The 7,781-nt window shown below is 40.3% G+C and overlaps 1 protein-coding gene across 1 annotated transcript in view; it reads right to left on the reverse strand.

Annotated features, from left to right (window-relative positions):
* The window catches only part of PLB1 (phospholipase B1), a 99,928-nt gene that overhangs the window by 79,368 nt on the left and 12,779 nt on the right, over positions 1-7,781 (reverse strand). The gene's annotated exons all lie outside the window — the stretch shown is intronic.

The following is a 7,781-nucleotide window of genomic DNA, read 5'->3' on the forward strand; positions in this document are numbered from 1 at the left end:
TGAACTGAGAATACAAGCAGGAATGAATGGAGTCAGGGGGTTCTAGGAAAGCACTGGATCTACCGCCTCTGAAAACAAACATCTTCCAGGGAAACAGAGAGCAAGTCCATTTTCAACAGCAGTGTGCCTTGGATGAAAGATATGAACAGCCCGTGCTTGTCAATACGACTCAGTAACACCAGCTACGGGGCCTGCCTGCTGTTCTTCTCTGGAGCACCTGAATGCAGGGGCTGGGAGCTGGAAGGTGGATGCTGTTTTAGGAGGGGAATTGTCTGCTTGCCTTTGGTGAGACCTGATACTACAAGGGGAGCAGCAGCAAGCCTTTGGCAAGGTGATTTGGGTGTAAAGAAGGAACTGTGGTGGAAATGGAACCAATACTTAATTTATTCTAGAATCCAATGACACATGGGATCAAATATTACCTCATCCTATGAAAAATCATCTCAGTTTCTCTGAAGTGAAAAGGTAAACACTTTAATACCACTGACTATTTTTAAATTGAGGTGAAATTCACATAACATAAAATTAACCATTCTGAAGTGAACAATTCAGTGGCATTTAGTACTTCCAGTGTTCTGCAACCATCACCTCTATCTAGTTCCAAAATATATTCATTCTCCCAAAAGAAAACCCTCTGCCTCTTAAGTAGTCATCCCCACCTTCCCCTCCTCTCAGACCCTGGCAACCAGTTATCTACTTTTCGTCTCTGGAATTACCTATTCTGGATATTTTATATAAATAGAAATATACATGACCTTTTATGTCTGGCTTCTTCTACTTTACATGATGTTTCAAGGATCAGCTGTGTTATAGCGTGTATCAGTACTTTATTCCTCTTTATGGCTAGATAATATTCTATTGTATGGATATACCACATTTTGTTTAACTAGTCATCCGTTGATAAGCATTTGGGTTGTTGCTACTTTGGGGTTATTGTCAATAGCAGTACTATGAACATTCATGTATGAGTGTTTGTTTGGAAGCCTGTTTTCAATAACTTTCAGTATATACCCCAGAGTGGAATTGGTGGATCATATGGTAATCCCATATTTAACTTATTGAGGAACCATCACCTGTTTTCTACAGCCTGAACTCTTCTTTTTTAAATCTCTTGAGTTTAAGCACACACAGTGATGTGGCTAAGCAGCTGTTTACACACAGGACGAACAGATTGAACACCAAGCAGTAGCTGGTGCTGTGGAACTGCACAGTGATCAGAAATGGCGAACACCCTCAAGAAGCTCACAGGCTAGGGAGGAAATGAGAAACATTCATAGTTATCATAATTTAGAGACAATAAATCTTATGAGAGGTATAAGGTGACAGGAAGTTCTGGAGCTGGAGGCATGATCTCTCCCTGGGGGCGTGGTGAAGGTCAGCAGAAGGTAGGCTTCATGGAGAAGGTAGCATTTGGATTAAGCCTCAGGAAACGATGGGATGAGGATGAGGGAGAGTGTGGCAGGGTGATGGAGGGAAAGGCATGAAGGACAGATGTGATATAGTAAAGCAGGTGATGTCTACAAAACATAGCTAGTCATGTAGTTTGGCTTAAGTGAAAGGTGCATGAAGGAGACTTAACAAAAAATAATACTGGAAAGGTAGATTACGGCCACAGGCCTTTTATACCTGGCTAGCAAGATAGGAAATTAACCTGAATATTGCTATATACCTAATTGCTTATATGTATACACTGGCAGTGTATCTATCTACCCCTTTGCCTTATACACATGAACACAAGTCCAAGTGCATTTGGGGACCACACTTAGAATTCCTCATGTCATATATAGCCCTTAAGTCATAAGCTCACCTCTTGCTCCCCCAATTACCTTACTCCCAAGGTCACTCTGACCTTGCCATGTCTCTGTCTTTGCTCTCAGATGTGCCTTCCATTGTCTCTAGTGGTTCAATGCTGCACTAAATTGTTAAAATGGCTTTCATGCCTTGGGAGAAGCCTAATATACAGTATTACTATGGAGTGGTCCACCCTGGGGGGAAAAGCTCATCATTTCAGTGGGCTATTGTTTAAGATGGATAAAATGAAAGTTGTCTACAGGAGGGGTTCTCAATAGCCTTCTTTGCCAAGACAGTCTATAAAACCTGCAGTGAAACACAGAGGATACGATGCTTTTGACACAGCTGGACTACATATAACCCACAGCAGCCATCAACATTAAAATCACGGTTGTATAATTATACTTGTATAGGAAGCTATATTAACATTCAGTGGAAATAACTTGCAGAGGGATCTTGTCTCCTTCCGTGTAGACATCTTGTCTACCTACTTCCATGCTGCCTGCAGATGGGAGACTATTACTATCACTGGGGATTTGCTTTCATTAGAAAAGAAAAGTCTCTGCCTCTTTTTGACTGGATGCAAACTAACACATATTAGTACATAGTTATGAGTGTGTGTATGCAAAATATATAGATTAGCGGTCTTCACACTTAAGCCTGCATCAGAATCACCTGGACAGCTTGTTAAAACACAGATGACTGGGCCTCACCCTCAGTTTCTGATTCAGTTGGTTTGGGGTGAGCTCAAAGATTTGCATTTCTAACAAGTTTGCAGCTAATGCTGATACTGCTGGTCCAGCCTGGGTACCACATCTTGAGAACCACTGATAGAAACACTTTTTTAGTTTTGAAGCTGTTGACAGCAGTCAGTTTCTGCATTTATAGCAGAAAAGACCAGAGTCATTTCTCCCATGTATATGTATAAATTGTCTTTTGATTCCCGCAACTGTATTATGGGTTTGCAGCTCTGCCTGTTAGACTCAAGTGCCACTGAATCATTTTTCTTCAGAGTCCTCCCTCCTCCCTCCTTGCCATGGCTTGAATTCATTCCCACACACACACACACACACACACACACACACACACACACACACACACACACACACACACACACACACACACACACCTTCCACATGATTACAGCCTGCTTGGCCCTTCCTAGTCTACCACAGCTACACTATGTGGTTAGAAGAACAATACCAAATCATAAGACAGCTGCACACATTAGCACACATCTACAAGGCTGAGCGTGAGAACTTTAAAATGACCTCCTCTCACAAAATCAAGCTATGGGTAAAAAAGGCAACAAAATGAAAAATACCCCCTTACCCTCAGCTCTAGAGTGGTTTATTTTAGCTCCTGGTGATGATAGTTAATCACTATATTCTTACTGCCATAACGCGTAATATAGTGGATTCTATGAACACTAGCTAGTGTGCAAAGGTTGGAGGAAATCTTTGGGGTGGGTAAAATGTGGAAGAGAGAGATTTGCTTCAGAAACATTATTATTATAGTATGCCACAGAAGCAGCCGAAACTGGCCCTTCCTGTCTCCTAAATTTGTAGCAGACAGAGAGGAAAGACACACACACACATATATATCTATGTCCATGTGTGCATTTATATGTGTAGATAGAGTGATTTGGTTCTCCAGTTGGTCATTCTGAAGGATTCTCAGCCAGAGAAAATAAACCAAATGAAGCCAGCCTGGGTGGGAGGAGTTGACTTATCTGGGATTTTATTAAGATAGAGCCCAATGCATTTCATTTAATATTATGTAGACCTTGATTTGAGGTTTGTTAATGTCATCATGTATGACAAAGACATAGCAAAGCACTTTAGCAATTGCTCCCCTTGAGAAAAGAACTATTTAGAGATAGGGTCAAGTTGTGTGGGCTGATTAACTAAAGATTATCTGGTACAAACTGTCCACCACCTTGAAAGAAATTGATATACACATCATTAACCCATCAAGATTTCTACACAAGGGGCCTCTTATCAAAAGGTCATCTAAGCTATGATAAAGTATGACAAATAGCAAGGGAACAGTACACTAGAGTATACAGTGGGGAAACTGCCCACTACACGTGAAGTTATAGCCAGGAGAAAGGCTTACCACACTGGTGCTCTATCTTGCGTACCCCAACAATTTAAACAACCTTGGGCCGTAATCTGAAAAAACAACTTTCTTTCAATTGTCAGCTGGGGCTGCTCAACCCATTTGCTCTCCGATTTTACGAACTTATATAAAGACTTCACAATGGTGGTAAGCTGCCGGCTCAATTCTGGAACCTTGTTTCTGCCTTTGGAGTCTTCCGTATGAGTTTATATGAACAAATGTGTGCCTTGCACATAGTAGGAGCTCAAAAAATGTGGAACTTGAAATAAAGGCTAAGTGGCTCCATGACAGGGACTTTACAGATCTCAAAACTTTAAATGACGGAAACCATTGGGCAGGGGAACACTTATTCATCTAAGTTTCTTGGGGGTAAGTTTGAACTTGCTCAGTAGGCTGGTCCTGTCTAGGGAAAAGCAGACTGTTAATCCCCGTGGGGCGTCATTCCTCATGACAACAGGGTAGGTCAAGTCACAAGACCCATGAACAGGTATTGACCGTAGAAATAGCTTTAGAACCTACACTGAACACTACACACTGCTGGCTCACAATGAGCTGAAGCCCCTAATGAATGACCACTCAGGCATTTTCCATATTGGCTTTTGAAGAGCTCATTTTAGCCAGACAGGTCAAATAAATGGCATCAGGGGCTTAGAAAGGAATCAATGGCTTCAAATAAATAAATGAACTGTTCTGGTTTATTTTATTGCTGACAGCAGCATATAATTAGCTTTGTGGATCCCTATTTTCAAAAGCTATGAATTTTTCCCTCTGTGTGGAATTAGCAGCTTAACTTCCAGATAGCTGACTTCAATAGATAGCCTATAAGCCATGTCCGTTCTGACTCTTTATTGTCACTCATTTGCAAGAAGCTATTCCTTTTCTCACTGGGAAAACCTTAAGTCAGCTACTAAGCCCAATGTATTTTTCTTAATTATACTAACTATGTTGGGGAGAGGGCCATCTAGTAATATAAAATGATGCGAGTGTTTACAAAGTTGTAAAACCCACAGGAAACAGCACTCGGCAAATTGCACGTGTGCACTGACTGGAAGGAAAGAATTACAAGCTTTTATTTTTTATTGGCTACCACATGCCAGTTGGTTATAAGAATTACTTCAGGAACTAGGTCTGGGCACAGACTTTACGAACTGAGCCTAAAAGCATAAGCAACAAAAGAAAAAATAAACAAATGAGACTATATCAAACTAAAAAGCTTCTGCACAGCAAAGGAAACAATAAACTGAGTGAAACGACAACCTACAGAGTGGGAGAAAATTTCTGCTAACTGTGCATCCAACAAGGCATTAATATCCATAATATACAAGGAACTCAAGCAATTATACAGTAAAAAAAATCAAATAATCCAATTAAAAAATGGCCAAAGGGACTGAATAGACATTTTTCAAAGGAAGACATACAAATAGCCAATAGGTACATGAAAAAATGCTCAACATCACTAGTCATCAGGGAAATGCAAATTAAAACCATATTTGAGATACCACCTCACCCCAGTTAGATTGGCTATAATCAAAAAGAATGATAATAACAAATGCTGGCGAGGGTGTGGAGAGAAGGGAACACTGCTGCACTGTTGGTGGGACTGTGAATTAATACAACCACTATGGAAAAGAGTATGGAGGTTTCTCAGACAAGTACAGATAGATCCCCCATATGATCCAGCAATTCCACTTCTGGGTATGTACCCTAAGGAATGGAAATCATCATGTCAAAGGGATACCTGCAAACCCTTGTTCATCGCAGCTCTGTTCACAATAGCCAAGATATGGAGCCAACCTAAATGTCCATCAGTGGATGATTGGATAAGGAATCTGTGGTATATATACACCATGGAATAGTACTCTGCCATAACAAAGAATGAAATTCTCCCATTTGCAACAACATGGATGAGCTTGGAGAAACTTATGTTGAGTGAAATAAGCAAAGCACAGAGGGATAAATACTGCATGTACTCACTCACAAGTGGGAGCTAAGAGAGAAAGAAGGAAGGAAAGAAAGACCACAGTGGTGTGTTGGACTTGCAGAGGGAGAGAACATACCTAGGGATAAAAGGTGGAGTGGGGAAACAGGGATGGGGAGGGAGGTTGGAGATAATTGAGGGGATAATTGGGTGGGGGACATGGGGTATAATCACAATTTGTGGTAATGCACATGATGCCAGTATGGATTTGGCCATCACATCTTAGGCACAAGTGGTAACAATTCACTTCATACTCCATGAATACTCATAACCAATAAAAACAGAACAAAACATTTAAAAAAATTACTTATATCAACTCTATATATCTCATTCTAAAGCCCAATAGGTCAATGGGAGAGGCTCATTACCCATGAACTCTGAAATGTAAAGAGAGGCACACGGGCTGCCAGGGGTCATGGCCTGTTGATGACAGGTGGTATCTTATCTCAAAACATCACTTCTGGTGATGTTTAGATGTGTGTATCTATGGATTGATTCGAGAGAAACACTAGAAAAGGGGACTACGAAGAAGGTTTTTGAAAATAACTCCAAAGGTGAAATAGTTATGTAAGATCATCTTAGTGAAAAATAGTTTTAATGGAAGTCACTTTGGTCTATTGATTTTAAAGATCTTTCAACCCTAAGAATTGTTGATTTGATGGATTAGAAACACTCAATAATTCATATTAGTTCAACAAACATTAATTGGGCTTCCATCATGTGCTGAGTCATTGGAGCTATAAAGATAAGACAACCTGCTCTATTATTTCACTCTAAAGACTATGGCTATTAAAACATTCAGATTGATATTCTCTCTCTTTCTCTATGTATATTTATTTATATCTTATACTGTATCTCCCCTTATCTGCGGTTTTGCTTTCCTTGTTTTCAATTACCTGCAATCAACTGCGGTCTGAAAATATTAAGGTATTTTGAGAAAGAGTTGCCACATTCACATAACTTTTATTACAGTATATTGTTATAATTGTTTTATTTTATTATGGCTGTTGTTAATCTCTGATTGTGCCTAGTTTATAAATTAAACTTTATCATAGGTATCTATATACAGGAAGAAACATAGTAAACATAGGGGTCTTGGAATATATCCCCCTTAGATAAGGGAAGACTACTATATATACACACATATATTTATCTGTATCTATATATCTTTGAATAAGGGCTTTTACTGTAGTAGGAAGGGCCTACAAATGAAGCTGATCATTTATTTTTGCTGATAAAGTCCTTCTAGTAAACTAACCAATAGGAATGAGTTGTCACAAATGTGAGGGGGGAGAAAAGACTAAATGCACGTGTGTGCATAAGAGCTACATCACCCATTAGATTACTCTGCAGCTTAGAACAAGAGTCAGTTACATACCAAGGTTTTGGTGAGAAGATTTTTACCTTACTTGCCGGTCATGTGGCTTCATTCGAGCACGTAGAGCTAGGGTGCGTGTGAAGGGCAGGTTAAGCCATGGCGTTTATTCATTCTACTGACCCTCAGAATAAGGAGACAATCTGACCACAAAGATTTGCATCTCTAGAAGATTCCAGCACTAGATTGACTACAACGTAAACTCCTGGATAGCAGCATATAGGAGGCACTCAACAACTCTCATAAATGAATTAACAAGTGAACAAATAAATGAACACAGATGTCACCCTCCAGGACCAAGCACTACAGCACTTGCAGCACTAAGCACCATTGCAGATGCTCCCGGGCTGATGTTTTGAGTTACATGAGTCATCAGATGGCCCTCCCATGACTGGTCACATGCACATGGCCATCACTCCCAGGCTGCCTTGCCTGGAGGAAAAGGTGCAGCCCTAAGGCAGACTGTCTTTGGGAATGTTGCCAATGACTGCCCAGAACATTCCATGAGTCTCACTT

The sequence above is a fragment of the Galeopterus variegatus genome, unplaced genomic scaffold, assembly GCF_000696425.1.
Source record: "Galeopterus variegatus unplaced genomic scaffold, G_variegatus-3.0.2 Scaffold239, whole genome shotgun sequence".
In the NCBI taxonomy this organism is placed as follows: Eukaryota; Metazoa; Chordata; class Mammalia; order Dermoptera; family Cynocephalidae; genus Galeopterus; species Galeopterus variegatus.